The 15,281-nt window shown below is 33.7% G+C and overlaps 1 protein-coding gene and 1 pseudogene across 7 annotated transcripts in view; both read left to right on the top strand.

Moving 5' to 3' along the window:
• LOC126760820 (uncharacterized) overlaps positions 1-15,281 on the top strand; it is a 163,857-nt pseudogene that overhangs the window by 115,519 nt on the left and 33,057 nt on the right.
• Positions 1-15,281, top strand: part of LOC126751187 (sodium-coupled monocarboxylate transporter 1) — a 153,144-nt gene that overhangs the window by 64,570 nt on the left and 73,293 nt on the right. For all 7 annotated transcript variants that reach the window (XM_050461234.1, XM_050461237.1, XM_050461232.1 and 4 more), the window contains one exon: positions 7,358-7,769. The gene's annotated coding sequence lies outside the window, so the exon portion shown is untranslated. The remainder of the gene's footprint in view (positions 1-7,357; positions 7,770-15,281) is intronic.

Genomic DNA, 15,281 nt, shown 5'->3' on the forward strand with positions numbered 1-15,281 from the left:
TTCCATGTATACATTTACAAGCACATACCGTTACGTGTATAAAATCTGCATGACATTTCTTTATTATTAATAAGTAATACAAAATATAAATAAAACAGAAATTTCAATAAACATTATTAATATTTAATCGGTGTGCACCGTTATGTAATCAAATAAATTAATTATGAAAAGCAGTGAAACCAAAAAGCGAGCAGAATAAGAAGAATAAAATTGTTATAAAATATTCAAATAATTTCGTGTAAATAAACTGGTTTGTTTGCTGTTACACATTTATAATTTCTAACACAAATAAAACCAGTTTACACACAATTACGCATGACTATGCAAATTCAATCAATTCAATTTTACATAACTGCCCGGCTTAATGCAAATGCATTTAAAAATATTTACCAACAATTACACCACCAACAACAATAATAACAACACATATACTTCAAACGTGGCGCGTACAGCAGCACTGGGAAGTGGAGATTTAGAGCTGCATTTTATTTACATAAATATGCGGCCAACCATTGACATTGAAATACACACGAAAAACTTCTATTTACACCTTACATACATATATGTATATATTTACATTCAATACCTACACTCACATACTTCAAACACGCGTGCCACAAATTAGGTCTTTAGGCTGTGTGAGTGCAACTCCACGAGCTTAAACACGTAGTTTGATAGGTTAAGCATTTGAGTAGTTTAGTTACTGGGTCAGCACGCCAAACTTGCACTTGAAAAAAATATAACTAATGACAGTTATTTTTGAATGCTATATTGGAGTTTAACACAATCAGAGCGAATATTTTAAGATGAAAAATTGGCTAATTTATAGAATTTTCTAAAACGCAATATACCAGAGATTAATAGGTTTTCTAATATCAAGGCTAACGTACACATAGTTATGTAAAAGTCATTAGAAATGATTTATCTAATATTTTTGCTACGTTTCGGCAAATGATAGCCTGCAACTTCAAAGATTTGTTAAATAAAAACCTTCTTTCGGTTATTTTTACCAGAACTTAACTTGCTAACTACATATTGAAAAGCCCATTTTTCATCATTTTGCCGATAAAGTTCCTTGGGTTCAAAAATCATTATTTTTTTTACTTAATTATTGGTAGTCTGGTATACTTGGGTTCAGAAAAATCGAAATATTTTTTTAAATGGCTTAACCGCTAGCGCTATATATATAAATTGTAATTGTAATTAAATTACCTTTTCAATTTAAAAAAAAAAAAAAAAAAAATTCGGAAGTTATAATGAGTTTCCTAGAGCGCCTCGGAGTCCTCTCTCTCGGAGTTGTTGAACTTTAAACGCGTTTTTCTCAAAACATTGTTTTTTCTGGTCGGCCCGGGTCCTAACTTTTTTTTACTAAACCGATTGCTTTCAAATTTTAACAAGCTATTCTACACACTTATAGTTCTAGTCGGTACTAACGAGAATTTTTTTCACAACTAACTTTTTATTTTACAACCCTTTCTTTGCTAAAAAAACAAAACTTTTTTTTCAAAGTCCGCCATTTTGTTATTTACGCTTGAAATTTAACTACAGTAGTTACGACCGGAATGGCATGTCTACAGATTAAAAATAATTAAGAATAAAATATTTGATTTCAGACAACATCAAGTGCCAAAATCACACGGGCCACTCACGTGCATTTTTTTTTGAGGTTCCAACTTCAAGTAACAATAGTAATAGTAATAAAGTATTAAATTTTTTCAAATAATTTTTTTTTATATTTTCAATATGTAAAAAAAAACACTCTAAATATTCAAGATAACTCATTTTTATTTTCCTATAAAAACTACCCTCCAAAGAAGTCACGAAAATAGGCATAAGTTACCAGACTGCTACCTTAAATATGGTATATGTATGCCGCAACTTTCATATAATCATTAAAATTTAAAAATTTTCCAATTATAATGTATTAGCTATGATTTGAAGTTGAAAGCTAACTTATATATTAGCAAATCTTCACAAAGTGATCGTAAAAGTATAAGTATGTAAGCATGTACATAAAAAGCAAATTATTTAATTATTCATCAATATTTATTTTGTCGCCTTCAAAATAATCCTCACGATATGTAATAACTCATGCCAACGATTTTTCCAGTCCTCTAAACACTTTTCTTAAACACTGGATGGCCTTCAGCTCATTCAGCGAATTTTGTTTTATCGATCGACTGAAAACTCACGATCAAGCATGTCCAAAGCGACGTGTTTACATTACTCTTTTTATCGGGACGATTCAAGCACGGGCGTGTTACATACTCAAAATATCCACCTAAATCATTTGAACGTTTTTCATTTAAACGAGATAGATTTACAGTCATATGTATATATGTATAATGACGAGAAAAGTTGAAATCCGGGAGACTGCCTGTCCGTCCGTCCGTCTTTCCGTCCATGCAAGCTGTAACTTGAGTAAAAAATGATATATCTTGATGAAGCTTGGTATACGGGTTCTTTAGTACAAAGAAAATTACGTGCTCATAAATTTTTACCTCCAAAATGGTATGAGGGTCCTTTATGGGAGCTGATGTTCAAATTGGACGATGGGCCTGGCACCGCCCACTTTTTGGTGAAATCACATATCTCGGAACCCGACCAACCGATTTCGACTAAATTTTGTACGTAGCTTTCTTCTCGCATTCCTATGTTACAGTACGAATATGGGCTACCCACTTCCCATATAAAACAATTTAAAATTCCACTTGAATCTTTCACTTTCCAGCACACAAATCTAGAAGTAATTAATATAACGGGTTAAACATTTGCACTAATAATTGGTGCAAATCTAACAAAAACTATTCAAGCACCAAGGCATCGAATATGAACGATGATAGTGGGGTCTATCTATAGTTGACTTTTGAGTGAAAATATCGGTCAATGTGTGGGATATACAGTTGTATATCATAGGAAAGCCTTTCCTGACAATAGTTACTCGGTGTATCAAAAATGAGTTGAATTGGGTCAATACTTCCCTGAGCCCCATATACATAATATAAAGATTTTCGAATTTCCAGGTGACCATATACCGCATATATCGGCCAATATTTAAATTATCTCAATGAAAATTGCAGAGCATGTTTTGCTCATAACAGTATATCTTTGTGTCTAAAATAGATTGAACGAAAACTGGACCTAGCCCCCATATAACTAGTATCAGGATTTGTGGATATCCAGCTGACTTTATCTCATATGAGTGGTGATTGTAGGTGAGGTACCTTAATGAAATCCAAGAAATATTTGTTTAGTATGTGGCTTGATAACAGTTAAAAGATAAAATCGTGTCGATACTACTCCAACTCCCATATATTACAAATAATGGCTTTCGTTTTTCTAACAAACCTTATGTGTGTGTCAATGTATCAGTTACATATAGTATATGTATAAAATTGTTTAGATGCCGATCCTCTGGTTGATCTGGTTTAGATCTTAAGGTATTTCCCTGCCGTTGATTCTTGCAAGTTGCAAGAGTATGATATGTTCGGTATCACCCAAACTTAACACTTTCTTACTTGTTTCGAAATATGTATTATTTATCCGGGGAATATAATTACAACAATTTCTGTTTTTTTTTTGTCACAATACCTACCTGACATACAATAGAAATTATTCTAGTGAAATGATATAGATGTATATAAGGAAATGATATAAATATTTGTATTTAATACACGAAAAAATAAACTATTTTGTAAACTTCAAACGCTTGTGTATTTGCAAAATTTGTCTCACAATTTAAAAACAATGTCAACGTTATTTTTTTTTTCTTTGTTTTGATACAAAAATATTTTTAACAAATTTTTAATTAAAATAAGCAAAAATATTTCAATTATTCCAATACTAAGTAATCTGATTACAACTTCACTAGCAAATTTTATCAAATTTCTGCTGCTCGTATCTACAGTTACATGCCGCATTTAACTAATTGTAATGATAATATCTTGCCAAATATGCAAATGCTTTGAATACCTGGAAGCATTGTGAGTCAAAAACAATGCATAAATTCGTAAATAATTGTTTTATAGTAATTCGATTGAGATAAGCCAAGGCTAAAGGCATATCTTCTATGAAAGTATGCGAATTCCACTCGTCAAACTTAAACTTAAACTTAATGCAATAAGTAGCCCATGTAATGTCTTAAGGACATGCGGCATTGCAGGAGCTATTGAACAATAGGCATGTCAGCAATTTTGACTGCAATCAAAAGCATATGCACGCACACACACACACACATTAACACACACAAAGTAAATTGCTAGCTGAGCAATTAGAAACAAGATTGGAATTATGAAATTTCACTCAAATTTTGATAACTCAACTGCCGAGCTAAGTTGTGCGGCGGTGGGGTAAGGTACATATGCATGACTGCTTAAGTGCAGCGTATAGTGGGAAGTATCAGTTTCAGTGGCTGTCAAGCTGCTGTCGAGTTATTGTTGTTGCGCCTATTGTGCCTGCTGTCACTGCCGCTGCCGCTGCTGCTGAGGGCATAGCCATATAAATGATTGTTGTTTTCATTGCTGTAAATTGTGATTGCATGTTTTATTGTTGTACGCAAACAAATATTATATGTACATATGTATGTATGTACGTTTTTCTATGTATGGATGTATGTATGTATATACGTTTTTTCTATGTATGTATGTATGTATATGTGTATTTGTGTGTGAACAAACATAAACTTGTGTGCGGCACAAACATATCACACAACTGATCACGTCACAATGTCAGACAAGTGACGACGCAGCGCAATGACAGTAAAGACAAATGTAAACACAACAACTGATGGCAGCAACAAACACACATTCGCGCATACACACGTACCTTTGCGCGTATAATAAGCACATATTTACATACTAAAGATAATTGCTGCACTGACTCGCTTGGCCGGGGGCGTAAAGAATCACTGCAAAGCCAACAAGCTCGCACTCAACGCCGCCGATGAATGAAAGGTGCGCTTAAGTACAACAGCAACAATCACACACATTTGCGTGTATATGCGTGACTATATTTCTGCAATTATTATTGACGATTTTCAGGCATATTTTCTCATTTTGCCATATTACGGCCAGCTTTGGAGCTTTCCAGCTCTTTCTTCGCATGAATATTCATTTGTCGTTTTGTTCTTATTTCGATCGCTCAACTTTATACGTTCAATTAGTCCGTCTGTCCGTTGACAATATTTGCACAATTGCTTGTAATTACATCATACTGCTGCTAATTGTCGTTGCTAGAGCAGCTAGTTTCTCCAATACTCATATTTGTGTAAATCCCGCCTGTACTCGTAAAGCGGCATCCATGCAATGTTTTTGTCAATAAAATTGTGCAATTGGGAAATTTATTGTATTGTTGCGCACCGGCAGATAAATGCAGATTGCTCATAACTCGGCAGTTTCCATTGCGAGCGCACATTTTTATATTCATTAAAAGTAAAATTTTTAATCTCGCTCGTCATCTCAATTACAAAGTATCGTTATGTAATTGAAACTGTGCACTGCCAATGGCATTTAACTGCATTTATTTGACATTTCATTGCACAGTTATTAGTTATTTGCCATTTGATTGTTTTTCATACATTTTGCTTACACATTTATTTCCGGTTATTTAATACCTGAGATTTCGCATTAAGATCCGGCTGTAATGGTGTTGTCATGCCAGATTTTGTAGTAATATTATATATTAGTTAAAAAATCGCTATAGAACGAAGCTTAATTAAATGTACAAAGCTAGGCTGCAAATATTATTATAAAAAAATTTAAATAAGTAACCGGAAAATTTTTAATGAAAAATACGTGGGTTGATTGGTATTTGTTGAAGTCTGGTAACTCACAACTTTATCGTAAATTTTCACAATTTTGATGCTATACGTACCCAGAACGTGTTGTATACGAACGCTATTTGTGAACTATTTGAACACTATTTGTGTTGTTTACAGTGACTTAAAATATTCATCTCGTTCAAAAAAAAATTAAATTAAATCACGAAGATTTTCGGTCGATTATTATTTACTACCTTTGACGTGGCTTAGCTCAGCAACAGTGCATCGAAATTAAATTGTTGTCGATGAGGCTCTATCAAGGACCAATGTTAATCGATAGTTTGTGAATTCTATCGAGGTAGTAGATCACTGCAAGACGAATTTCGTAAAGATGGTTCAAAATCAGTACTTGTTCCGAAAACTACTGATGCTGTGCGCCAACTGGTGCTGTAAGTTCTTCACATGATCTATCATGCGATTGAAGCAACTATAGGCATTAGTGGGACCGCCATACATTCTATATTGCATGAACACTTGATTCTGAAAAAAAATTGTACAAGTTAGAATCCCCACAATTTGTTAATCGCTCAAAAAATTGCGTATGCCAATTGGTAGAGAGAAATTCTACAAAAGTACGGTGCTTCAAAACATGTCTATGACATCGTGACAGGTGATATAAATATACGTATGAAGCCGAAAGTAAGCAGCAGTCGACTGTATGCGATTTTCTATGATTAGTGAGTCACTTAACACACGTATATAAAATATAATTTTGAAAAAGTTCTGTGAAAATTTTAATTTCATAAAATTATTTGTCTTTATCAAGCTTTTTATTCTCTTGCAACATGTTGCTACAGATGATAATAGTTTTGTTCACCTAACGGTTGTACGTATCAACTAAAACTAATCGAAGTAGATATAAAGTTATATATATACTTGGTTTGCTTTTTTTTGTTCCTATTCATATGCCGAAAATTTCGCAACTTTTTAACGCGGCTTTAAGGTAATGCAATCCCAAGCTTGGTCTATAAATAAAAAGCTTGCTATCAAGTTTTCACCAACAAAGTCAAAATACTCTACAAACTGAATATTTGTAAAAAAATGAAAATTCCAGACGTAAATTTCAGAAACACGGTGCTTCATTGCAATTAAAGCAATAAAGTTTGTATAAAAGATTTTTTTAACATTTTTGTAATTATATTTAAATTTACAAAAAAAAAAAAATTGAAAAAGTTGTAGCCAATAAAAAGTAAAATAGCTTACTCCTTCCCCTTCGCAAACAAACCCGCACAAATCAACTATTCCAAGCAATCTTCAATGCATTTAACTCAAATTATTTTCAGTTAGAATTTCCAATTAATTAATTATACAACAATCTTGAAACAAATTAAAATAACAACTGAAATTGTGATCGTGAATCATTTTTGTAGCGTTAAAAAAATTGGAAATCCCCAACTGACTTAAACAAAAGCAAGCGCTTCAATTAAAACAGCTACGATCGTTATAGCAAATCACCACAAATTGTCCCTAGTCTATTCATATTCATTAACTAAAAGTTGAAAGTTTAATGTTTTTATTATTTTTACCATTTCATTACAGTAAAAACAACGTGCGCGCGCAAACTAGTTGAGCTAATTAAGGTGATGCCACCGGCTAATTGAAAGGCGGAGAATCTCACAATTTTTATATCACGAATAATACAATAACAGAAAATTAATTAAATTATTTTACAAAAAAGCAAGCAACAAAACAAAAACCAAATGCAAACAAGTTTAAATCAAACGCCAAAATAATAAGTGCCAGAGTGCTAAGGGAAACCACCGACGAAAACACATAAATATATACAAACATATGAACTCGCATAACTTGAAGGAAATCTAACCGAAGGTCTAATAGACATATACACAAACGAAAGTGCTGAATACATACCTATATACGTAATTAACTACCAGAAACAAGCAGATCAGCGTTAATCATCATATAACGGTTAAAATTACAAACTTGTCAAAGGGTAAGTACATTATACACCTACACACACGCAATTGATGACAAATTCTTTAAGCATACATACAAATGTATTTATGTATGTAGTTAGCTCTTCCTTACCTTAACAGCTTAATCAAATTAGCATGTGTTATACGCTTGCATGTACATATGCACGGATTATAGTTGCAAAGGACTCTTTGTTACGGTGCGCACAGGTGGCGCACGGTGGCATTTAAGTCAATTTTTTACACCACATCACTTTCACACTTGCGTTGGCAACATGCTTGCCACGCCATTACCGCCACTGCCACTGATTGTTAGCTCAGCAGTCAGGTTTGAAGCCACACGGTTGTTTAGACGCTGCTGTAGAGCAGGCAATGGTGTTTGGATATTCATACTCCTAATCCTATGCGGAAGTAAATAATTACGTAAACCGTTCTAATATAAAATAAAACTTATCTTTGTATATATGTACATATTAGGGCCAACCAAAAACTAACGCATCAAGTTTATGGGTTAAAATATTGGGTAGTCGAAAAAATCTTTTCGTATTTTGTCATTCACATTGTCTCATACTATATAGTGTTGAAAAAGTGAGATTATAAGCTTCATTTAATCAAAAAAATTAATTCTGGGAAGTTGAAAAAAGTTACAGCTATTCAAAAATGAGTGAAAATAATGAAAAAATTCGCTATATTTTGAAATGTTTCTATATAAAGGGAAAAATGCCACGCAAGCCACCAATGAAATTTGAGAAGTTTACAGAGACGATGCTGTATCAGTTCGTGTAGCACAACAATGGCTCGCTCGCTTCCGTTCTGGAAATTTCGATGTGAAAGATGCACCTCGCTCTGGTCGACCTATCGTTGAAAAAGTCAATCAACTTATGGAAAAGATTGACCAGGACCATCACATAAGTAGCCATGACATCGCTAAGGAACTTAACTTTCATCATCAAACGGTTTTGAACAATTTAAAAAAGGCTGGCTACAAAAAAAAAATGCGATGAAAAATTTAATGAACCGAATTAACACCTACGATTCTTTGCTGAAACGAATTGAAATCGAACCATTTCTGAAGCGAAAAGTGGATCAAATATGACAATAATGTGCGAAAAAGATTATGGTTCAAGCATAGTTAAGCTCAACAAATGGTCGCCAAAACGCTGAGTGTTTAGTGGGATTGGAAAGAAATCATCCACTATGAGCTGCTTCAGCCTGGTCGAACGATTGATTTTACATCATACTGTCAACAACTGATGAGACTGAAGCAAGCAATCGAAAAAAACGGCCAGAACAGATCAACAGAAAGGGCTTCGTGCTCCATCAGAACAACTTTATACCACACATATTTTGGATGACTCGGCAGACACTGGGAGAGCTTAGCTGGGAAACTTTGATGTAGCCACCATATAGCCGTGAACTTGCACCATCAGACTACCATTTGTTTCGGCCAATGCAGAACTCCCTTAATGGAGTAAAGTTGTTAAAAATTACTTTTCGCAGTTTTTCGCCGAGAAACCAGAAAAGTTTTACACTGATGGAATACATAATGTCTTTAGCGGAAAAATGACAAAAAGTGGTCGACCAAAATAGTGCATATTTGATTCATTAAATTTCAGTATAAATATAAAAAATATATGACATATATATATAAATACGAAAAGACTTTTTCGACTACCCTATATACAGCTTTTTAATAAGTGAACTTTTTTAGTTTGAAAAACCACCATGTGGAAGATGAACGGTTCAAAAGTTTTAGTATTTTTTAAGGAAGAAGTTCTTTTTACGTGTTATTTTTAAATTTTGAATGCTCACATTTCATAATTAAGCTACTTAAGCTTAAAATTAAGCCTCAACTTTTTATTTAGAAATTAAAGAGTAACTCTGGACATTTTTAGAAAGATACACAACAGTTAATTAAATTGTTTAACAAAAATATATGTAAAATAATAATACTTTAACAAATTTACCGTGAAAAAATACCTATAATATAGCAGGAACAAGTTTCTTTGAGTACTCAAAACTTCATCGATTTATCTGCAGTGGTTTATGAGAAAATAATTTTACAATTGTATCGTGCTCTATACTTCAACCTTCAATGAAGTTAACAAAAAACTGAATTTTGACTTAATATTCATATCACGGAGAAAGGCTTACTCATCTAATGAAGTCCCAATATTCAAAAACGTTGATTTAGAAAAATTTTCAGGGTCCACTTGACGTGATTTGACCCATATATAATTATTTATGAAACCAAAGAAGGATCACCTGTAATTACATTTTACGGATCGACAAATCGCCTAGAGCCCATAATGAATCAGCTTAGATTTCCACTGGCTTCCATGAATATTAAACATTTAAACAAAAAAAGTAAATTGATAACCACCTCTTGGAAGAAAGATTTTACTTCGAGAGTTAAAAAATCTTTCAAATAATATTTATAAGGTTTTGTTAGAGCTTCCATGATATTTATTAAATTGAAGCATTAATTTATCTCTCACAATATTTTTACTTCAATATTAAGCTTCCAGACAATCGAAACATGACGTTCGAACTCGTCAATATCTATTATTAGATCGAATTCGTCGACAAATAGACTTCTAGAGCGTGGTACATCCTTGACATCAAAGTTACCGGAACGGAATGAGCGTATTGGTTCGCTTGTTTGTTACAGGATCAGCAACTTAAGCCCTGTTTACATTTTCTAATCCTAATACCGTAGCACGATCGTACTTATACAATGCAGCATACAGATTACTAAAACCATTTATTGGAAAAATAGTTACTTTTTCTATTTCTTGCTCTTTTATTTAACAAGGCAAAATGTTAACTTCGGCTGCACCGACGCCATAATACCCCTAATAGGTGCATTTTTTATAGCATAAAAGGGTTTGAAATCATCTTTATTTTGATTTTGATCAGTTTGAATTATCTGGGAAAATAATACCCTCTCTCATTTCGTGAAGACATCTTGACAAATAAAAAAGTTTTCTTTATAAGGACTTGTTCGCTCATATTGCATGACAGCTATATCTTGTAGTGGTCCGATATCAGCGGCTTCGACAAATGAGCAGCTTCTTAGCGAGAAATAGACCTGAGCAAAAATTCAGCGAGATATCTCAAAAACTGAGGGACTATTTCGCGCATGTACAGACAGACAGATGGAAAGACGGAAAGACGGATAGACAGACGGACACAGGTAAATCAACTTAGCTCATCATGCTGTTCATTTATATGACTATGTAATATATAGGATATCCGATATTGCCTTTTGGTTGTTAAAAGCTTCATGAGTAACTTACCATAATCTTTTTACCGAATAAGTACAGAAAATACGGAAGTCACTAAAAATGATATAGATTTAAATTTGCGAAAGGACTAACAGGTAGATCAGGGTAAGATGAAGTACGCGCAGGATCGCCAAAATTATCTGGAAGAGCACCGTAAGAAATCTTGCATGCTTTTTACTCACACGATCTCGAAAGGACTGCGGGACCGTTGTTCATCTCTTGACAGGTCACAAACTACAGGCATCATATGCGAGCCACATGGACATAAGTATCAGCGACACATACACAAAGTGTAGAGAAGTAAGCATGAAAGACGCTGGAACACCTCCTATACCTCCGTCTAGCACTATCTAGAACTCGCCTCAAATATATAGGAGCTTTGCAGTTTAAAGGACTAGACGAAATGTCAAACTTAGATAATCAAGTTGCTCTTAAAGTTCGCAAAGTGCGTTGACGTAGGTCTATAACAACCGGGCAGCATAACCTAACCTATCCCAACATCTTCATTTCATTTTCTAAGCACGGTACCAACTGTTTATTGCATATCGTCACCTAAAATGCAAAATAACGTATCATCAAAAAATTCGAAATTGAGTATCTTATTGCTTACGATTCACTACTTCAAATTACATACATAATATTACATATGTCCAACATTTTCAGGTTCTGCGCTCATATATGAACCAGTTTTAACCAATATTAAAATTTTTTTTCACTCTTGTTCCATTTTATTTCGTGTTTCATTCACGCCACTGTAAATTTTCGAAAATGTTGTTACGTTATTTTGCATTTTAGGTGACGATATATAGATATATACCTGCATTTTAAAGTGGAATATCATTAAATTATTATAAATAAATTATATCGGTTTTTTAAACGGAAAGTGCCAATAATAAATAAACAATTTTTTCGAACACTGCAATTAATGAAAACCAAAAACGAGATTTTACAATAATTTACATTGTTTTAAAATTGATTCATAAGATGCAAGTAACTGTGCAATAATTAATATTAATGCGCCGCTTCGAAAAATACCTGCAGGCCTTCAATCAAATGACGGGCTATTTGCCGCAGTCGTGCCGGGCGTATACGTAACAATAAAAACTCAAGGAAGCTACAAAACGCTAATAAATCAATAAATTCACAAAAAAGAAAAACGGTTAATTGCGATAATATAAACAACACGAATATTTCAAATTGTCTGCATAAATTTACAAATGTTCAAAATATTTGCATAAACTTTTCATAAATGCGAAGTTAAATAAATTTTATGTTTGTTTTGAAACGGCTAGACGTTATCAATTTAACTGCACGTACTCCCAGCTCATCGCTCATCACACCCTTGAGCGTTTATGCAGCCGTTGCTCTATGTAGGGGATTAGCGCCGAGATTTATGGCACGGTAGTGTTTCATGAATTATTCTACAGTTATGACTTGTGAGTAAATAGCAAATAATAACGGAGTGCAATACTTAAGTAGAAAAGCACACCTGCTCAACGTAACCGACTGCACATGAGTAAATAAACTAAGATGTGCGATTATACATAAAACTATATGATTTGTTTTAGCGCAAATAAGCCTACACACATGCATATGAATGTGTTAATACATATTTAATATGCCTGCAACACGTTTATATAAAGCAATAACCGCAAAGCGCCACGCACAAGGGTGCAATTAAAAATTTTATTAAATTCTAAATAAACATATGTGAGATACATACATACATCAGCTTTTTAGTGAAAAACCATGGAAAATTACTAAATGCTTTTCGAACAATGTTGGTTTAGGAACTTCATTTAATTAAAATGAGCGCATGAAGCGGTGCACATATGAAAAAAACATAATAAGTAAAATTGTTAGCCAATACTAATTTGTTTGGTCAGTGGTGAATAGATAATGCAACATTTTAAGCAACCAAATTGCTGTTTTATTCCAAAAAAAAGTAAAAAAAAATTTAAAAAAAGTTAACGTTGTTTTCACGGAATCTCTAATACCCTTTACAAATACAAAAAATTCCTTATAAAAAGAAGTTGATTGTTATCGGCCGGTTTGTATGACAGCTATATGCTATAGTGCTCTGATCTAAACAATTTCTTGGGAGATTATACCATGACCTCAGACTATAATCCATGCCAAATTTCAAGTAAATATCTTGTCAATTGAAAAAGATTTTCTTGGAAGGACTTGATTTCAGTAGGTCGGTTTGTTTGGCAGCTATATGCTATAGTGATCCGATTTGATCTATTTCTTGGTAGATTCCATCACTTAATAATACAATAATCCATGCTATTTTTTATGAAGATATCTCGTCAAATGAAAAAGCGTTTCTTATAAGGACTTGATTGCGTTCCTTTAGTTTGTATGGCAGCTATATGCTAAAGTGTTCCGATTTAAACAATTTCTACGGAGATTACAATGCTGCCTTAAATAATTATCCATCCCAAATTTCATAACGATATCTTGTCAAATAAGAAAGCTTTCCATATAAGGACTTAATTTTAATCGGTAAGTTTGTATGGCAATTATATGCTATAGTGGTCCGAACTAATTTTTTTTTCGGAGATTGCACCGTTACCTTAGACATTAATCCATGCCACATGTCGTGAAAATATTTTTTTCAAAATAACAATTTCCCCATACAGGAACTTATTTTTATCATTCAGTTTGTCTAACAGCTTGGCAATCACGACAAATTTGCAATTTTTTGTAGAGAAAAGGACATGTGCAAAAATTCGGTTCGATATCTCAAAAACTAAGTTACTAAATCGCGTACAGAGAGGCATGAGTAATTGAACTCAGCTCGTCGCGCTGATCGTTTAGACAGATATTTATTTTATAAATGTCAATTTGAATGTAACAAACTTTCTAACCTGCCTTAATATTACCTGTTGAGGATATCACAAGCCAAATATATACAAGCAGCTTTCTTCTACTGTACAACTTCCTGTCATTAGGTCGAAAGTGGCCCGCGCCACATATAAAATTATTGCCACGCTTTAGCAGTTCATTAAAGCCACTTAAGCCGCTGCGGCAACGAAAAATAGCTTAGCCAATCAAGCCACCCAAACCAACCTTAATGCAACGGTATATATGAGAGTCTGAATTTATTGGTAAAACTACGCCTTCACAGCTGCTGGAAATTGTAATCCCCTACCCTCTTTCAGCCTTATAAATTGTGGCGCCACCTACTGTAATATTCATACCTTCCTGCTTCCTGCACAAACTCACATATCCATCCACAGCTGTAAGTATGTTGCAAGGGTAACACCTTCTACTTTCAATACAAACACACATACATACACACACTTGCAGGCTTGCCACTTCGCATTTTGTAATATTTCGTGCCGCATTTATGCTGTTAAATAATGTGCAAATTTGTAGCTTAAAAAGTTTCAGCTAAAAAGTGGAATACCATAAATTTTGCAGCAACTGTTGCTGCCGGTGGTGTTCGGCTCGCTCTTGCAAGGATGTACCTTGGTTCACCCACACCTTCAACATTGCTATACTTTTTCGGCAAGCAGCAGCAGTCAAGGATTGTAGTTAATGTGCTTTATGTTTCTACGCAACACGCCTTATTGTATTACTGATCCTTACATATGATGAGCGTACCGTTGATCCCAGCGGTAAATTTTAGATGACAAGTGCTTGGAGGTTTAAGCACCCAAAAAATGTCGTTAATCGCAATTCTATAAAGTGCAGTGACTGAACTCCTGATTAAGACAGTAAAGTACACAACTTGCTGAGAAGGAAGTGTTTTATCACATTCTCATATAGTGTCAATGGTTGCTGAAAACTACTGAAGGTGCGAAGCTTCGCTAAAGTAATTGTAAAATAGTACCTCAGAGGCATCAATTTTTACAAATAGGATGGCATTTAAGAGCTCCAAAGGAAACGTTGTAAAGACTGAATAATATGCGCAACACTGCTCAACTTTAGATAAAATCTTATACCTCTGAAGCTACTAAACCGAAGCCAACGAGATTTAATGCGTAATTTTATATTTGTATGCTTATTTTAAAGCGTGCAAATTTGCCGAAATCTAACTGCAACCACGCCTACTTTCGGTAAATACAAATTTTCAATTCCATATGAATTTCGTTTTACAGTTTATTAATTAAACACCTACAAAAATATCGGTATTAAACGTTCCACAAAATTGTCTCTTTATTTATGCCACATCATGACTAAAAAGTCTTCAAACCGGACCATACATTTTCAATCCCCCCCTATGTAACATATGAT

This window comes from Bactrocera neohumeralis, chromosome 2 (genome assembly GCF_024586455.1).
Source record: "Bactrocera neohumeralis isolate Rockhampton chromosome 2, APGP_CSIRO_Bneo_wtdbg2-racon-allhic-juicebox.fasta_v2, whole genome shotgun sequence".
Taxonomy (NCBI): Eukaryota; Metazoa; Arthropoda; class Insecta; order Diptera; family Tephritidae; genus Bactrocera; species Bactrocera neohumeralis.